The following is a 17,627-nucleotide window of genomic DNA, read 5'->3' on the forward strand; positions in this document are numbered from 1 at the left end:
TTGAACATTAATGAAAATGAATCTGGTTTCAGGCCCTGACTTTACCCCTAGTGACTTAGAGAGACATCAGCATTTAAGGTGGTGTCTGTTGTGAGCTGATCACACTTTTAGTGACTGATGTCACCAGAACTAGATAAAGGGGTGTCTGAGGGATGCCCTGCAGGTATTGACCATGGTGGCTATAAGAGGGACTGGGCACAATTTTATTAATAAGTCTGAGGATTCCTTTAGATTTTGCCAACTTTTTCTTTATGCCAGGTGAACACAGTTTCCAATTGAAAGAACCTCCTCTTTTCCCCAGGTAAGAGTAGTTGGGATACCAGAAACTTTTAATGGTTTCTGAGATTGAATCATTAACATAAATGAAATAACTGGACCACAAATTGTCAAAATGCATCCCTCACACATCAGTGCAACTTCTCCTCTAACTGTTGATGGCCCAAGTCTTTCTGAAAACATTAATCTGGGGGTGAGAACTTGGGAGATAAACACAGTCATGTTCTTTATAAATAAGGAGCCTCCCTGACAGTAGAAATCACAAAGAAAAAGAAAGAAGACCATGGGCCTCTTCCCTTTGAATTGTCTTCCCTCTTGCTATGTTACTGCTTGAGCTTCCTTTGTGGGCTCCATATCGTCACTGTTCTTTCCACCACTCATAAAAACACCACGGGGCAGGCTCCAGAGTGACCACAGCTAGGCCCCAGCTCTGCCAGCAGGCCCCCTTCTTCTCATGATTCTGTGGGCTTCTGTTTCCTGGCATCTCTCTTCTTCCTGGCATCTCTCTTCATCTCTCTAGGCTCTCGGTGAGTTTGTACTGGTGGAAAAAGATGTCAAGATTAGTAAGAAAGGAAAGATTTACAGCCTGAATGAGGGCAATGCTAAGTATTTTGACAGGGCCGTCACCGAATATGTGCAGAAAAAGAAATTCCATGAGGTGAGTGAAGAAAGCCCAGGTGGGTCGGAGGGAGAGTGTTGTCTCTATGGGGTCCTGTTTGGGTGGTGGCTTCAGGGGGCCTTGCTGAAAGAGGTTGGAGCCACTGTTCATAGTTCTGGTCAGTATGAGAATGGCAGACTCTGCTTTTCTTCATAAGCAATCAGTATCTTTTATAGCTAAAATTTACCTTCTAAAGATAATACTTCCCTTTACATTTAAGTTGTTCCAGGAGAAATTGTTTGTAGCAAAAGTTAGGGATCACACTTGCAAAATTCAGAGCTCAGGCCAGAACCTTTCTTAAGTCATTTGTTTAATCTAAGCTCCAACCTGCAGATTCACTCACTCAGTTGCATTTGCTTTTCGAAGGAATAATTACACAAGAGAACTTCAAAAAGTTCATGGAAAAAAATGAAATTAAAAGATAAAAATAAAAAATAAAAAAATTTATTTCTCAACATAAGCTCCATTGAGCTCAAGACACTTTTGTAAGGGTTTATACCAGCCATTTAGTCCAACCCTAAACCCAAGGTCCTGGGAATTTAAACCTGCCAAGGCAGTCTTTTTTATGTTATTTGCTCAAGAAAAATGGATGCCCTTTAAAGGTTTTTTAATACTAGAAAACAAAAAGAAGCCAGAAGGAGCCAAATCAGGGCTGTAATTATATTCCATTAAAACTCTTGCAAAATTCCCTTGTTTATTAAATTAATGAGAGGGATGAGCAGAGCATTGCTGTGGTGGAGAACTCTCTGGTGAAACTTTCCTGGGCTTTGTCTGCTAAAACTGTGGGTTTCTCAGAACACTCTCTTAACAAGCATATGTGGGCCAAGGAGCCAACATCTCCCCAGTGTTGTGAAAATGAATGGCCGTGATTAGTCAAGGCCAAATTGTAACCTGCACCTTCAGAGGCTCTTGCTCTCCTCCCTCAAGTTATGCCCATCTATAGTTATCCATCCATCCATCCATCCACCCATTCTTATATCCCTTCATCCCTCCCTCCCTCCTGTCTATGTATGTATGTATGTATGTATGTATGTATGTATGTATGTATCTATCCATCCATCCTCCTTTCTATCTATCTATCTATCTATCTATCTATCTATCTATCTATCCTTAACTGAGAGATTTCTCACAGCTTTCCTTTCCAGAGCAAAGGTAAGTTGAAGAGTAGCAACACCTCCATCTGTTACGTGGAGTCATTCTGGGCTTAAAAACTAGGAATTTAGGGATATAAGTTCTATCTCTGTTCCTGGTAGTTCACTGTGTGTCTTCTGAAAGATTCTTTCTGTATTTAAGTGTTTTGGTTTCATGACTTAACGTTTTCTCCAAATATAAGAATTGTGTTTGTTCATGTGTAACACATGGAAGGTGCCAAAAAAATAAAATGTAAACAAAAACCATGTGTAAGTTTCTTCACTCTCAGTAACCCCACTGTGAACATCATCATACATCTGTCTAGGTTTTGTTTTCTTGCAAATGTGCTTACATAGTTATCAAATGTAATCCACTTATAAATACAGTTTTAAACCTGCATTTCTACTTACATCTACTTCATGAGTATTTCCTAGTTATTAAAAATTCTTCAAAAGCACATTGCTGTACCATAACGTATTTAATCATTCTCAGGTTGTTCTACACTTAGTCTGTGTCCAGCTTTTCACTCCATAAAAAAATATTGCAGTGAGCCCCTTTGTACCTCGTCTTTGCTGATCTGAAAATTCCCTTAGAAGGTATTCCTAGAAGTAGGATTTCTGGTAAAATAGAATTGTGGATCCTCACCTTAGTCTTCACTGTTAAGTCAGGCCAAGGCGTTTCATCTTGGATCCAATAAAGTGCTAGGTAACTACAATACCCGAAGACTTGGTAATTTCCTGCCTGTAGTGTGGTTTCAAGGGATGCAACTAGAGGACAGTATAATATAATGATCTTCATTGTAACTATGAGTTGGATTTAATAATAATAGTTAACATTTACTGGGTGATTAATATGTGGTAAGCCCTGTTTTAAGTGTTTTACACGTATTAACTCCTTTATTCTCATAACAACTCTTGGAGGCAGGTACAGATGGGGAAGATAAGGCACAGAGGGGTTCAATTACTTATCCAAGGTAAGTGGCTGAGCCAGGATTCAAACCCAAGCATTCTGGCTGCCAACCCATACCATTAACCACAACGTGACCCTGCTTGGAAACAATCAAATGGGGAAGAACCCTCACCTCCCACACACTGGGGTTGCAGGGCTTAGGGCTGCCTAACCTGCAGGGAGATAGCACCTCCTCCTTGCTGGCTGCGGAGTTTCTGCCTCCTTCACCTTGGTTCCTTTTCCTGCTTTATGGGCTGTGTGCCTGCTGGGTATGGGCAGGACAAAAGCCCAGGTGAAGAACACACAATTCTATATCTGGAAGGGAAGAGGAATATGTATCAGGCTGTTTTCAGGAATCTGCTGGAAGGGGAATGGAGGGAGGAAACGAATGAGAAAACACTGCTTCAGGGGTTTGGTATTTTGTGTTCTCATTTTTGTTTTTGACAATTGTTAGAGCATTAGGCTTGCCTAATTAGCAGTAATAGTTCCTTACATTTTTCACAAATTCCACCTGGTGCAATGCCAGATGTGATCTATAAAATCAGAGTTCCTAGAGATGACAGGTCTAGTGGTAATGAATTCCCTTAGTATTTGCTTTTCTGCAAAGGATCTTATTCTCCTTTGCCGATGAAGTTTAGTTTGGCTAGATATGAAAGTCTTGGTTGGAGTTTCTTTTAAGAATGTTGATCATTCCCTGTGACTCATGGGAAATGGACCTCTGCTGAGAGGTCCATTGTTAGTTTGATGGGCTTCCCTTTGTAGGTGACTTGACCCTTCTCTCTAGCTGCTTTTAACATTTTTTCTTTCATTTCAAGCTTGGAGAATCTGATGATTATGTGTCTTGTGGATGATCTTCTTGTGAAGTATCTTACTAGGGTTCCCTGCATTTCCTGAATTTTCTATTGGCCTCTCTAGCTCAGCTGGTGAAGTTCTCATGGGTGATAACCCAAAATGTGTTTTCCACCATTCTCTCCATCTCTTTCAGAGACATTAATGAGTCATAGATTGGGTCTTTTTACATAATCTCTATTTCTCAGAGGTTTTCTTTTCATTCCTTTTTATTCTTTCTTTCTTTATTCTTGTCTGACTCTCTTATTTCAGAAAGCCAGTCTTCAAGCTCTGAGATTCTTTCCTCAGCTTCATCTATTGTGCTATTAATACTTGCGATTGCGATTAGTGTGTTTTTCAGCTCTATCAGGTTGATTACATTCCTTTTCATACTGGCTATTTAGTCTGTCAGCTCCTGTATTGTTTTGTTGTGATTCTTAGCATCCTTGGATTAGGAGAAGGAAGATCATTCTCCTTAATCTCGATGATCTTCCTTCCTGTTTGTATTCTGAATTCTATTTCTGTCATTTCAGTCATCTCAGCCCAGTTCAGAACCCTTGCTGGAGAGGTAATGCAGTCATCTGGCGGAAAGAAGGCACACAGGCTTTCTGAGTTGTCAACTTTCTTGCATTCATTCTCATCTGTGTGGGCTGATGTTCCTTCAGTCTTTGAAGTTCTGTCCTTTGGATGGGTTTTTTTTTTTTTTCCTTTATCCTATTTGATAACCTTGAGGGTTTGATTGTGGTACAAGGTGGGTTCAGTGGACTGGCTTTGTTTCTGGAAGATTTTAGGGGGTCAAAGCTCAGTTCCCAACTTCTGGACTGCATGCTCTAATTCTGGACTTCTACTGGGCTGACTTTGTTCCCTGTCTCCTTGAGGTTAGGAATCCACTGTGCTGGAGGTATGGAGGTTCTCCCAGATAGCTGGTCACAACACTTGTATGGGTGGTGCCAGCCAAAGCGCTTCATAGGGTGGTGGCAGTGGAATCTGTCCTCATTTGCATGTGCCAGCAGCAGTGGCAGTGGCGCTGTGGCAGGGTGCATGCTTGTCCACTGTGGTGGGGTGCTAGTGGGTGCTAGGTTGCCGGCCTCTGTGCAGGTGTTCACAGCAGTGGCAGAGGCAGCATGGTGTCAGGAGGAAGGGCACCCCAGCTGGCGTCTTACATGTGTTTGCACTGGTGATGGTGTTAGCATGTGGGTGGGGTGCTGGTGGGTGCAGGAGTGTGTGTGTCCTCTGTGTGTGTTCCTCTGGGTGGCAGTGACCACTCAGGGTGGATGTGTGTCCATTATTCTCCATGCCTAGTTTCAGGCTGGTGGTAGCTTGGCACAGGGGTGGGGCATTAGTGGGGGCAAGGTCTACCCATACACATATGCTCTGGCAAAGCCATATGGGGCGGTGGCTGTGGGCAAGTGTGTGCAGGCAAAGCAGCACAGGGGAGACTGCAATGGGGGGAGGGCATTAGCAGGTTGGTGTATGTCTGTGGGGCTACTCTGCTGGAGCTCTCTGCTGGTCAGGTATGGTCTGCCAGCACAGGAGCTATGATGTGGGGCCCTAGGAGGTACCCTCTGTGGGCACCCAAGGCTGCATTGCAAGCAGGCATGGCCAGGCTGGGGCCCCAGGAGAGACCAGGAGACTGAGGGGTGCTCAGGTCGGACTGGCCCTGTCTCATGGACCACCCCGTGGTCAAGAAGACAAGAAGAGGATGGGCTTTAGGTAGCAGTCGGACACCACTTCCATCATAACAAGAGGAAAGGCAGGATATTTACTCAGCACCTGTGACTGGCAAATAAGGAACATGGTCCCATCTCCAGGAAGCTGCAGTCTGGTTGGAGTGGCAAGACATTACAACAAAAAAAGAATAATTCAGTGTGCGATAAGCCTACAGGGACCAAGTGCTGTAGTATTGTGTAGGCATTTACAAGAAATACTTCAAGTTAGGTTTCACTTATGTCTGCAAATCACGGAAGGTTGAGGTCCCTTAGGAGGCCTCATTGGCTTTGTTCAGAGATTTCCCAGGCTTGGTTTCCATCTTAACTTATTTTAATGATTTGTTGGTCACACACACACACACACACACACACAGTTTCTAACCAAAACACCTTGAGAGGACATCAGTTCACATTTGATCTTACTGGCATTTACTCTGTTCTTGATCCATTACTCAGTCTAGTTGTGTTCAGGTCTTTAAAGCCTGGAAAGGTTATTTTGCCAAAGTACTAATTTTGAAGCTTGCTTTGTTTGTCATTACTCATGACTGATACCATGCTGAGTTAACCCCAAATATTTTTGGAACACAAAACACTTGATGGCTGCCCTAAGGAATTTGCTGTCTCCCTGTGCACTGTCAGAGAATTATCAGATTAGAGAAAGAAATCATAGATGGATCACTGAATGGGGAAAACCAAACCTGCCTCAGGGAGCAACGTAATCATATTGTCATGACTTACCTCTTATACCTACTCTAAGGAACATCATGACCTTTGACATATTTCTCTCTGGTCAAACATCCTTTTTATTACATGTATGAGTAGTGAAATCGCAGTTTACAAATAAATTGTTTTATTTCTTTAAATAATTGCTAAAGGTGTTTAAGATTTTGCCACGTATAAACACTGCATGCAGTAAGAGAAGAGTAGTCATTATTTAAGGAAGTCTGCTTCTCAGAAAGCTAAAACTATTGTGAACCATAGTGATTCAAGCAGGAGCTTCAAGGAGCTACCAAACAACGGTTGTTCATATAGACTTTCTTTCTATCTTTCTCTTTCTTTCTTTTCTTTCTCTCTTTCTTTTTTCTTTCTTTCTCTTTCTTTCTTCCTTTCCTTTCCCTTTCTTTCGTTTCTTCTTTTCTTTCTTTCTCTTTATTTGTTTAGCTGCTCTCTTAAGATTGCTACAGGATATTGTCTCTTACTTTAAGTAGTCCTACATTTAATAAGTCCAATCACATGTTGACATTTGAGGGGCTCATAATGAATGAAATGCACAATTGTATAATCTTTTCAATTTCTACACTAGTGGGTGGAGGATGGGGGTCAGGAATGTAGAGGTCACCCCAACTGGATGTGTGACCCCAGAGCAGTTACTGACTAATCATGAAGGCCACTGAATTTTATCTCTTCTCTTTCTGCCTTGTAGGACAGCAGTGCTCCCTATGGGGTCAGGTATGTGAGCTCTATGGTGGTGGATATGCACCACATCTTGGTCTACAGAGAAATCTTCATGTACCCAGGCAACAAGAAGAGCCCTCAGGGCAAGGGAATTCTCCTTTGTCCACTGGCTGTGCATCCAGTCAGGGAGCAGGAGGAGCTCTCTCCTCTCACGCCTGCTGTTTGGCTACTGCACTGCTGCTCCTTGGCAAGTCTGTGTGGTGGGCAGGGGAAGAGAAACCAGCTCTGTTTCCTTTGAGTGAGCCTCCAGGCTGTGGTAGGTTTGAAGGAGAAGGCCGAAATTATGTGACTGGTGTTTCTTACTGTCCTTCCCCTCTGGCCTCACACCCATCATTCACCATGAGCCATCTGTGTGTTTTATTTGCCACAGGCTGCGTCTGACTTTTAGCTTCAGCATCTGATTAGGGATCATAGACACCATAAGGAATCTAATGAAATTTATCAACACACTTCCCAGAAAAATGCAGATAAACATACATGTTACATACACATTACATGTTTAGAGGGTTTACAGATGCCCTGAAGTCTACCCAAGAATCCCCCAGAGAATTCCCAAAATCCAGAATAAGAACTTCTGCTCAGAACTCATCAAATATGACTGTAAACGTTGTTCCTGGAAGGTCTAACTGCAACTCAGCTCTATCCCATATCAATTAATTGTAGGGTAGAGGCCAGCGGCAGAAGTTGTAACTGACAATTTATTTGCGGGGCCTGTGGCTGGCAGCTCTGGGTGGAAAAGATTTCCTTGATGCAAGAGCTGAAGGCTCTTCCCCAACATCAGCAAGCCTGGGGAGCTGAGCAGGTGGTCTTTATCCTGCACTTCCTGGGCCACCTTCTCTGGCAGCAGGAAACAGCCCCGGGCGGGATCAAGGAGCACTGTTGGAGATGGGTCAGGCTTCTTAAGGGGAAGGACCCCTCCAGCTGGGCTGTGTGAGCTGGGGACAACATGGCCTTCCCAGCAGGAACCCACTGGAGACGCCTGGGCCTTGTCAGTCAAGTTATTTTCTATCAAGCAATTGGGATAAACATTTCCCTCTAGGGGCCCCGGACTGCACCTGAAGGAACTGAGGTCTCCCTGGGTCTCCAGGGCCCTGGAAGCGGATGTCCTGCCGAGAGAGGGGGCTTTTCTTGTCCTCCTGCTCCTGGGTCTCTACCTGACCCTCCTCCTCTATCACTGCTCTGGGCTTTTCTTGGGTCCTCACCTTGGTCTTATTCGGCGGCCTGGCTGGGATCGGAATCAGCTTCCTAGCCCCAGCCATCTGCTCACGTGGTGAAGGCAGTTGGAGAGTGAACTTGCTGCTGGGAGGAGGGATCCTCACCGAGCTGGGGTGTCCCAACATCATGGAGTTGCCACTAGACAGCACGGGTTTCTTCCTTGAGGGGAGCCCGCAGCCCACAGCAGGCAGGACCCCCAGGGGGGCGCCCGTGTCTGGCGGGAGAGGACACGGTCTCCTAGGCGCGCTGTAGAAGCTGACTGGAGAAGGCCCGCGACTCTGCTGAGGGTTAAAGAGGAATCGGAAAGGGCCCGGGGTAGACGTGGGCGCCACAGGGTGAGCCGGGCCAGGCTGAGAGGACTCACGGGCTATGGGAGCTTGTGGGCGACGGCCCGGCAGGGGCCTGCGGCGGGAACAGGGACAAAATATACTTAATAAATTGCCCATTTAGAGCAAGTTGTGTGGGTACAATGGCGAGAAAACGGTCAGTAATGGAGACGCTGCTCCGTAGTCGCCCACTTCTCTTTCTCCAGGCGCCCACTGGACGGCTGAGCGATTGTGACGTCCCAGTGGGGCTGGTGACAGAACCAGGGCGCGCCGAAGCGCGCGGCAGCACCCCCGCCCTAGGGCGCCTACCAGAGGGGTAAAAGGGCAAAAGAGAGAGCCCCACCCCCACCACGCCTGCCTCCGCCGGGCCCAGCAGGACTCTCTAACACCTGGGGACATCCTGCTGCTGGGGGCAGGTGTGTGGCCTCGGATGGGTCCTTCTGTGGGGCTGTGGGGTATGCGGGCTGACATGTCAGAGCCCTTCCCGCCTGGCGCCTGGCCTGGGCGCTGCCTTGGCACCCAGTGGCCCTGTATTGGCCGGCCCTGTCCCCTGGGTTACAGGGCCAGAACCTGCTGGAAGCCGAGCATGGGGCCACCCGGATGCTACCAGGCTACCCCAGGGCTGCTCCAGTGCCTCTATGCCGCCTGGAGCCAGGCCCACCTTCTACATGGCCACCCTGGCCACTAGGGCCACCAGCCCCGCTACGAAGGTTTCCAAGGAGAGGACGCGGTGCCCTGACCTGACTGGATGCTGCCCCTTACCACATCCCTTCCTGGCAGGCGGGATCTCCACTTCTTTTCACAAATGTACCTAAGACCTTTCTGCAGGTCATTCAGGTGGTCATGGCCCAGCCAGGCTTTGAACCCGGGCTGTGCGATTCCACAGCTGGCGCTCGGGCTTGTGTGCCTCCTGATCGTGGATACAGCATGTATTCTTATTTTTACTGTAGTCCTGGGGTACTTAGCACCTGGCATATCTGTAATAAGCACATGCACACCTAGAAGTAGGTCTTCACTTCAACATGTAAGTTGACCATGGCCCACTCCGGGCTCCAGTCCTCGACAAAGATGTAGGGCAGGGACTACCAGTTGCCAGCATAGCACCATCCCACATTGCTCTTCTAATGGAGCCTTTCAGCCCAGATGTTCTTTCTTGTCTAGTGGGAAGGATCCAAGTATGTAAAGATTATGTTCTAGATCAGCTTTGGTCTATCCTAAAAGAAATTCACCAGGGGACTTATTCCATATCGATAAGAAGCCAGTTTCTTTGGCCTTCCTGGAATATGTCTAGAAAGCAAATGTGTCATTTATTTGCAAGTTAATAGTGGAGCAATGTATTGGATTAAAATATGATCAACACAATTTGGTCATTGTGAGCATGCCAGCTGGATCCACTCTTCACCACACATTAACACCTAAATATAATGTCAGATCTTATGCCCAAGAGAAGGACATACTCTTGGGTGGCTGGACAAGGAAAACATGCGTGAAAAATCAACGATTCTTCTTAGACCCCTCAGGCAAGTGAAGTCATGGAGCAAACCACGACCCCATAATTGGAGAGACAGAGTAATACTAAAAATCACAAGTTACAGCCTCAGAAACCCACAGGTAGAGACCTCCACAGGAACAAGCAACTGGGTGGGGAAAGCAAAGTGCAACTGACAAATTGCTTGAGGCCCAGTGTGAGCAAGGCTGAGAGTTAAAACTCTTAAGAGTTCCCAGTCATAGAGAGGCCCCATGAGCTGTAAAGCTTCAATAGCTGTACTGGGTTCTGAAAGTGAAAAGGTGTGAAAAATTGCATTTCTCTAATGATTAGTAATGTTGCATTACTCTGGTGGTTAGTAATTTTTTCATTTTTGCTGGCCACTTGCATGTCTTCTTTTGAGAAGTGTCTGTTAATGTCTTTTGCCCATTTCTTGATGAGGCTATTTGGTTTTTAATTTTGTCTTGTTCAATTGTTTACATTCCTTATAGATTCTGGATATTAGGGCTTTGTCAGATGCTTAGTTTGCAAATATTTTCTCCCATTCTGTAGGTTGTCTGTTTGCTCTGTTGATAGTTCTTTTACTGTGCATAAGCACTTTTGTTTAGTTAGGTCCCACTTGTCAATTTTTGCATTTGTTGCAATTGCTTTTGAGGATATAGTCATAAATTCTTTGCCAGTGCTGATGTCCAGAACGTTCTTTTATAGGTTTTCTTCTAGGGTTCTTATATTCTGAGGTCTTACATGTGAATCTTTAATCCATAGTGGTTACTTTTTGTATATGGTGAAAGGTAGGGGTCCGGTTTCAGTCTTCAGTATACGGCTAGCCAGATATCTCAAGAACATTTATTGACTAGGGAGTCCTTTCCTCTTTGCTTATTTTTGTCAACTTTGTTGAAGATCATATGACTGTAGGTGTTCAGCTTTATTCTTGGTTTCTCTATTCTGTTCCATTGGTCTGCATGTCTGTTTTTGTGCCAGTACCATGCTGTTTTGGTTACTGTAGCCTTACAGTATAATGTGAAGTCTGGTAGCATGATGCCCCTGGCTTTGTTCTCTTTGCTCAGGATTGCTTTAGCTATTCGGGCCCTTTATTAATTCCATATAAATTTTAGAATAGTTTTTCCTAGTTCTGTGAAAAATGTTGTTGATAGCTTGATAGGAATAGTATTGAATCCATAGATTGCTTTGGGCAGTATGGCCATTTTATCAATATTGATTCTTCAAATTAATGAGCATGGAAAGTTTTTCCATTTGTTTGTGTCATCTCTGATTTCTTTCAGCAGTGTTTTGTAGTTCTTGTAGAGATCTTTTACCTTCATGGTTAGATGTATTCTTCCATATTTATTTATTTGTTTTTGACTATTGTAAATGGGATTGCTTGCTTTATTGGGTTTTCAGCTTGTTTTTGTTAAATAGAAATGCTACTTATTTTGTACATTTGTATTATATCCTTAAACTATATCAAAAGCATTTATTAGTTCAGGATTCTTTTGGTGGAGTCCTTAGGATTTTCTAGGTGTAGAATCATATAGTTTGACTTCTTCTTTTCTTATTTGGATGCCTATTATTTCTTTCTCTTGCCTGATCGTTCTGGCTTGCACTTCTTGTTATATCAATTTTATCTGAAGTTTTAAAACAATTTATTAGAGACAGAAATAAACATATCTACAACATTAGTAATAATTGCAGACCGGGGGTTACGGACCATGAGAATAGTCATTTGAAACTTTTTGTTGTTGTTGTTGTTGTCACTAACTGGCTTTTTCTCATCCATGCTCAGGATATGCATTGAGGACTCTTCATCTAATAGCCCTGACCCACGCAGAACCTGCTCCCAAGAATCAAGCTCAGGCTTTTTGGCCACTCAGGTTCCAAGAAAAGCAGCCTTATGGACTCTCTCAAGTGTGGGCTGCTGAGGAGCTTTCTCAAAAGGTGAGGTCCTGACTCTCCTCTCTCTCCCACCTACAGCAGATTCCCATCTTTGCACCTGGCTCTAAGCTTGCAGGTGGAGCCCAGATGCTGGCCCCTGTCTCTCCAGGATGTCTTGGCTTCTACACTGTCTCCCATCAAGGTCTAGGAGGAGGAAGGGTTTTGCATCAGTCCTTGGCCTATGGCTGACACAGTGGCTTTGGTAGCTTTCAACTGTGGTCTAGGCTGGCTGGTGACCCTGTGTGCACCCCTTGTTTTCCAGCAATGGCAAACTGCCCCAGCAATAGCAAAAGAAGGGCTCCACTGAAATCACAGCCACAGACACAATGGTCCATCATCGTCACTGTGTCTGTTGCAGAATTGCCTCATGTTCTACTCAGGCTCTGCCCTTAAAAACAAAGCTTGGACTCACACAGTTCCAAGCATAGCACAGATCAAATACTGGCATCAGGAGGAATCCTCACCTCTTATACCTTCTTCCTGGAATGCTGCAGGGTGTTGCAGAAAAGGAAAATGCAGTGGAAAGGCTGGAGAGAGAAGGCCAAGGCTGGGAGGTACACGATGCCCTGTGCAAGGGCTCCCTTGAGTTCTTTCTGGCCTGCAGCCTCCATAAGCATAAAAAACCTATACCCAGACTGTGAGAACATAGTGTGAGGAACTGCAGCATCATGTTGGAGCTGGGCCTCCCCAAAGCCGTGCTGGAGGTGTTTGTGGCCCTGTCCTCCAACTGGAGAGATGGCCTGGGCATGAGGCCAGCATGCCCTCCTCACCTGGGTAGTAAAGTCAGCCAGGTAGCAGGATCCGCCTCCTGAAATAATTCATTCTCTGCCCCCAGCCTTTGGAGACAAGCTGAAGAACCCACTCCAAGTTGTCCTGCTGGCTTCCATGCGGACATCATGAATGTTCCTGAACCAGCTGGAGGCGAGTTTGGATATGACAGAGATACATCATTGCTGAAAGAGATCAGGAGTAGGTGAGGGTCAGGTGCTGGGTCTCCAACCCAGGGGCAGGCTCTTATCCCAGGGAACTGAATCAGGGCTGTGGAAACCACAACAGGAACAACTTGAACCAGGAAAAGAATTAAAGGCCTTTCTTGCTTGCTTAACTTTTTTGTTGTACTTTTCATTTTTATCAAATCAATGAATTCACATAACAACGAGTTAAATGAGTGAAGAGCATGTGATGAAAAGCAGCTGTCCTCCCTCTTCTTTCTCACCTCCCAGCACCATGGCTTGGTGGTGACTTCTTTCATTATTTTAGCTTTCACTGCTTTTCATGATTATTGTGATAACACTAATCAGTATTTCTCAAAATATAAGTTGCAACCCACTACTGGATCATTAATTTCATTTAGGAGGGCATGTCCAGCTCTTTTAAAAATTTTAATTGATACATAATATTTATAGATATTTACGCGATACGAAGTGATATATCAAAACATGTATACATAGTGTGTTAATCAGTTCAGGGTAATTAGCATACCATCACCTGAAACATTTATCATTTCTTTGTAGTGATAACATGTAAACGCCTCTCTTTCAGTTATTTTGGAATATACATTATTGAAAACTATAGCCACTCTGCTGTACAATAGGCCACCAGAGCTCATTCCTGCTATCTAATCATACTTTTGTACCTGTTAACCACTCCCTCCCCAGTCTCTGGCAACCACTGTTTTATTTTCTACTTCTATGAGATCAACCTTTTAGATTCCACATATAAGTAAGATCGTGTGATATTTGTCTTTCTGTGTCCGGCTTATTTCATTTAGTATAATGTCTTCCAGGGTCACTTATGTTGTTGGAAATTAAAGGGTTTCATTGTTTTTAGTGGCTGAATAGGATTCCATTCTGTGTATATACCACATTTGTAACAGTCTATGTATGCATTGATAGACACTTAGATTGATTTCATTTCTTGGCTATTGTGAATAGTACTACAATAATCATGGGAGCGCAAATATTTCTTCAGCATACTGATTTAATTTTATCTGAATATACACCCAATAGTGGGATTGCTATATCTAGTATTTCTGTTTGTAAGAAGGAAGGAAGGAAGGAAGGGAGGAAGGAAAGAAGGAGAGAGAGAAAGAAAGAAAGAAAAGAAAGAAAGAAAGAAAAAAGAGAGAAAGGAAAGAAAGAAAGAAAGAAAGAAAGAAAGAAAGAAAGAAAGAAAGAAAAGCTCCAGGTATTAGAGCTACCTGACAAAAATTCATGCTGAGCCTAAACTTCCTAGAGACAGTAGAACTGAAACTGATATATCTGCAAAAATGCCAGGGCTGAATGAGTGACACAGGCATGTTACAGCAAAAGGCCAAAGCCATTTGTTAATTTGTCCACAGTTAAGAAACTGACAGACTTAAACTACCATATAAAATGTTACACGTAAATTCTATAACAATACTGTGCTAGGTACAAGATTTTTACATTTTTTCTTTTAATAAAAAAGCTTTACACGAACAAGCCATTAGCTTATTTTAAGAAAGAAAACAAAAAGTCTGAGGGCTTTGTTTTAAATTAGCTTAAGCTATAAGATATATATATATATATATGTGCGTGTGTACATATAGTGATACATATCTAGTGATATATATAGTGATAAATATATCTATATCACTATATATATCACTATATAGTGATATATATGTATATACGTATATATGTATATATGTGTGTATATATATAGTGATATATAGTGATATATATATCACTATATAGTGATATATATATCACTATATATGATATATATGTATATACGTATATATGTATATATAATATGTATATATATGTGTATATATATATCACTAGATTTTCTTTTGCTATCCTCTTTCTGAAGTTTTTGGATCCATTCTTCAATTCACATTCTAAAATAACTCTATTAGCAGGGTCTTCACTTAGCACCAGTTAGGTGATTATTGTGCAAACACAGTAATAATTGCTGGGATGCATATAAAATGCATCAAAAATTGCTATACGTAACAATGAGATCACTCATCCCAACCCCTCCCCACTGAAAACTACATAACCTCTTACAGAATGTTAGTGTTCCAAGTCTTAGTGTAACTTGATCTCATAGTGAGCTGCTTTCAATTCTTTTGATTGACGGGTTCAGTTGTTTCTGTAAGAGGCAGTTTTCTGTCAGCATCTTAATACGTAGTTCATTTCCCACTGAAACATGAGACAGGTAATTTATTTCCAGTAAGTTCGATTGTTTTCTTTTTCTCTTTTTTTCTTTTTCTTTTTTTTTGAGTTGGAGTTTCACTCTTGTTGCCCAGGCTGGAGTGCAATGGCACGATCTTGGCTCACTGCAACCTCCTCCTCCTGGGTTCAAGTGATTCTCATGTCTCAGCCTCCCAAGTAGCTGGAATTACAGGTGCCCACCACCATGCCTGGCTATTTTTTGTATTTTTAGTAGAGACAGGGTTTCACCATGTTGGCCAAGCTGGTCTCAAACTCCTGACCTCAGGTGACCCACCTGCCTCAGCCTCCCAAAGTGCTGGGATTGTGAGCCACCGTGCCTGGCCAATTGTTTTCTTATAAGCATTAAAAATGTCTTAAAGTCCTCTTTGGCTTTTCTTGATGACTTCCCTTGCAAATGTTTTTGTCACTACTACCACTAACAGCCTGAAGCACATGGTGGAGCTGCTATTTTATTTCTCACATGTCACTAGTCCATCATTTTCATAGTTACAGGAAGGAGCAATAGCTGAAGGTACACTGACAACCACTACGTGGGTAACTGTCTCATTTCCATCTGCCGGCTTTTCTTCTTTCAGCTGCAAAGTTTTCACATCATGTTCTTGCGTTCTTGCCACTGCTTCTGAGTTAACCTCTGGCCCCTTTATGACCAAACTGATAACTAGAGGAGGAGTCTGGCCAGATGCCTGCTGAGTAGGCACTGAGAGTCTCATTACAGGTGTACCATGGGCTATTGAAACAAACAAGGGTAAGTGCTCTCACAGCCAATGGTGTTCCAACAATGTTAATGCTTCCTGATCCAGTTAAATTTGACTTTGTCTGCAGTTGACAAAGTCAAACTGTGTAGCTGGGATGGTAATAATTTTGACAGGCTGCATGATGATTTTTTCTTGGTTTTCAGTAGAAGCTGTCATCATAGTAGGGATTATCTGAATGACTACCTTTGGAGAGGTCGCTGTTGTTGGATTAGTGCTGGTTATTAATGGTGCACCTGCATTAACTGACTGAACTGCCACAGTTGAAATGTTCTGACCCAATGATGTCATTACAACAGGTACTTGCATTGCCACACAAACTGTCCTTGGAGCTGCTGTTGCTGATACAGATGCAGTGGTAGTTGGAAACCTGCATGAAGCATCGTGACCAGGGGAAGTGATATTCACGACTCTAGCTACACTTTTCTCTGTTCTGGAGAAGTTTACGGGGGATGAATTTTTTCTATCACAAACAGAGGATGCTGCTTTCAGGAGACTTTCTGCCGACAGTGACACTTGTTCCAATGATTTTTTATCAGTAGCTCCTGCTAAATTTTCATTACAGATTTCACTTCTGTCATCATCTGTGACCACTATGTTTTTGGGCATATCCTTAAACTGATATACAAGCCTCTGTCCTTCAACCTTTGCAAGACTTCCCTTTTGGTAGCTTTGCAATAATTCCCCTTTGGTAATAGAATCTCAAAGCTCATTCCATAGTTTCATAGTTCATGTTTGGTTTGTTCTTATACTTTCCCCAAAACTTGGAGGCAGCCTTTGAATCCACCAGCCTGAATATGCCTTTTTCTCTCTGAATCCATTTAATATAGAGAGGACAAATATTTTTATCTTTAAGTAGATCTAAAAGAAACTCCCACAAATATATTATGTTTCCTTTTCCTTCTCTCATCTTTTTTTTTATACCTGACTCAGGAGACCCACTGGAAATTGGTGATTGTTGGGTCTTTGGTTTACAGCCAATTTTTTTCCTTTTCATTGGTTCATGGCTATCTGGTGATGTAGGAATAGGAGAGGTATCCATTGGTTCAGACCCCTCAGTTGACACCTCCACTACAGTTTCTGTAATGATATCTGGCCTCATAGCAACATGGATAAATTCAGGACTTCTTGAATCCCTCAAGTAGGTGGGAGATTTCATAGGAAGCAGGGCTTCAGCAGCTTCAATTCTCTTTTGGAGTCATGTTCAAAATAATCTTGCTCAGGCCAATGTCTTAAAGCATTTCTGCTGTTTTCCTCTAGTAGTTTCATATTTTGGGGTCTTATATTTGTGTCTTTAATCCATTTGAGTTTATTTTTCTATCTGGTGAAGGATAGAAATCCAGTTTCATTCTGTGTGTGCACATCCCGTTTTCCAAGCACCATTTGTTGAAGAGTCTGTCCTGTTTGCAATGTGTGCTCTTGGCACTTTGCCAAAAATCAGTTGGCTGTAGATGCATGGAGTTATTTCTGGGCTTTCTGTTCTGTCCCTTTGGTCTATTTGTCTTTCTTTATGCTAATGCCATCCTGTTTAGGTTATTATAACTTTGTAGTGTATTGTGTATTTTGAAGTCAGGCAGTATGATGTTTGGAGCTTACTTTCTTTTTCTTCTTCTCCAGACTGCTTTGTCTATTTGGGGTCTTTTTTGGTTCCATATGAGTTTTAGGATTGTTTTTCCTATCTCTGTGAAGAGTGTCACTGGTATTTTGATAG

At 43.1% G+C, this 17,627-nt stretch overlaps 2 long non-coding RNA genes and 1 pseudogene across 2 annotated transcripts; 1 reads left to right on the forward strand and 2 right to left on the reverse strand.

The window, feature by feature from the left end:
- Nucleotides 1-226: 226 nt before the first annotated feature.
- LOC107976703 (uncharacterized) lies at nucleotides 227-9,287 on the reverse strand. The gene is made up of 3 exons (XR_010148666.1): nucleotides 8,208-9,287; nucleotides 3,187-3,328; nucleotides 227-814 (listed from the first exon to the last, which is right to left on the reverse strand). It is a non-coding gene; the product is annotated as an uncharacterized LOC107976703 (long non-coding RNA).
- Nucleotides 8,801-13,069, forward strand: LOC104007915 (uncharacterized). Its single transcript, XR_682288.4, has 3 exons — nucleotides 8,801-8,962; nucleotides 11,816-11,967; nucleotides 12,800-13,069. It is a non-coding gene; the product is annotated as an uncharacterized LOC104007915 (long non-coding RNA).
- A 2,544-nt stretch (nucleotides 13,070-15,613) lies between these two features.
- Nucleotides 15,614-17,096, reverse strand: LOC472976 (ETS-related transcription factor Elf-2-like; annotated as a pseudogene).
- Nucleotides 17,097-17,627: the final 531 nt, after the last annotated feature.

This window comes from Pan troglodytes, chromosome 11 (assembly GCF_028858775.2).
Source record: "Pan troglodytes isolate AG18354 chromosome 11, NHGRI_mPanTro3-v2.0_pri, whole genome shotgun sequence".
Lineage (NCBI taxonomy): Eukaryota > Metazoa > Chordata > Mammalia > Primates > Hominidae > Pan > Pan troglodytes.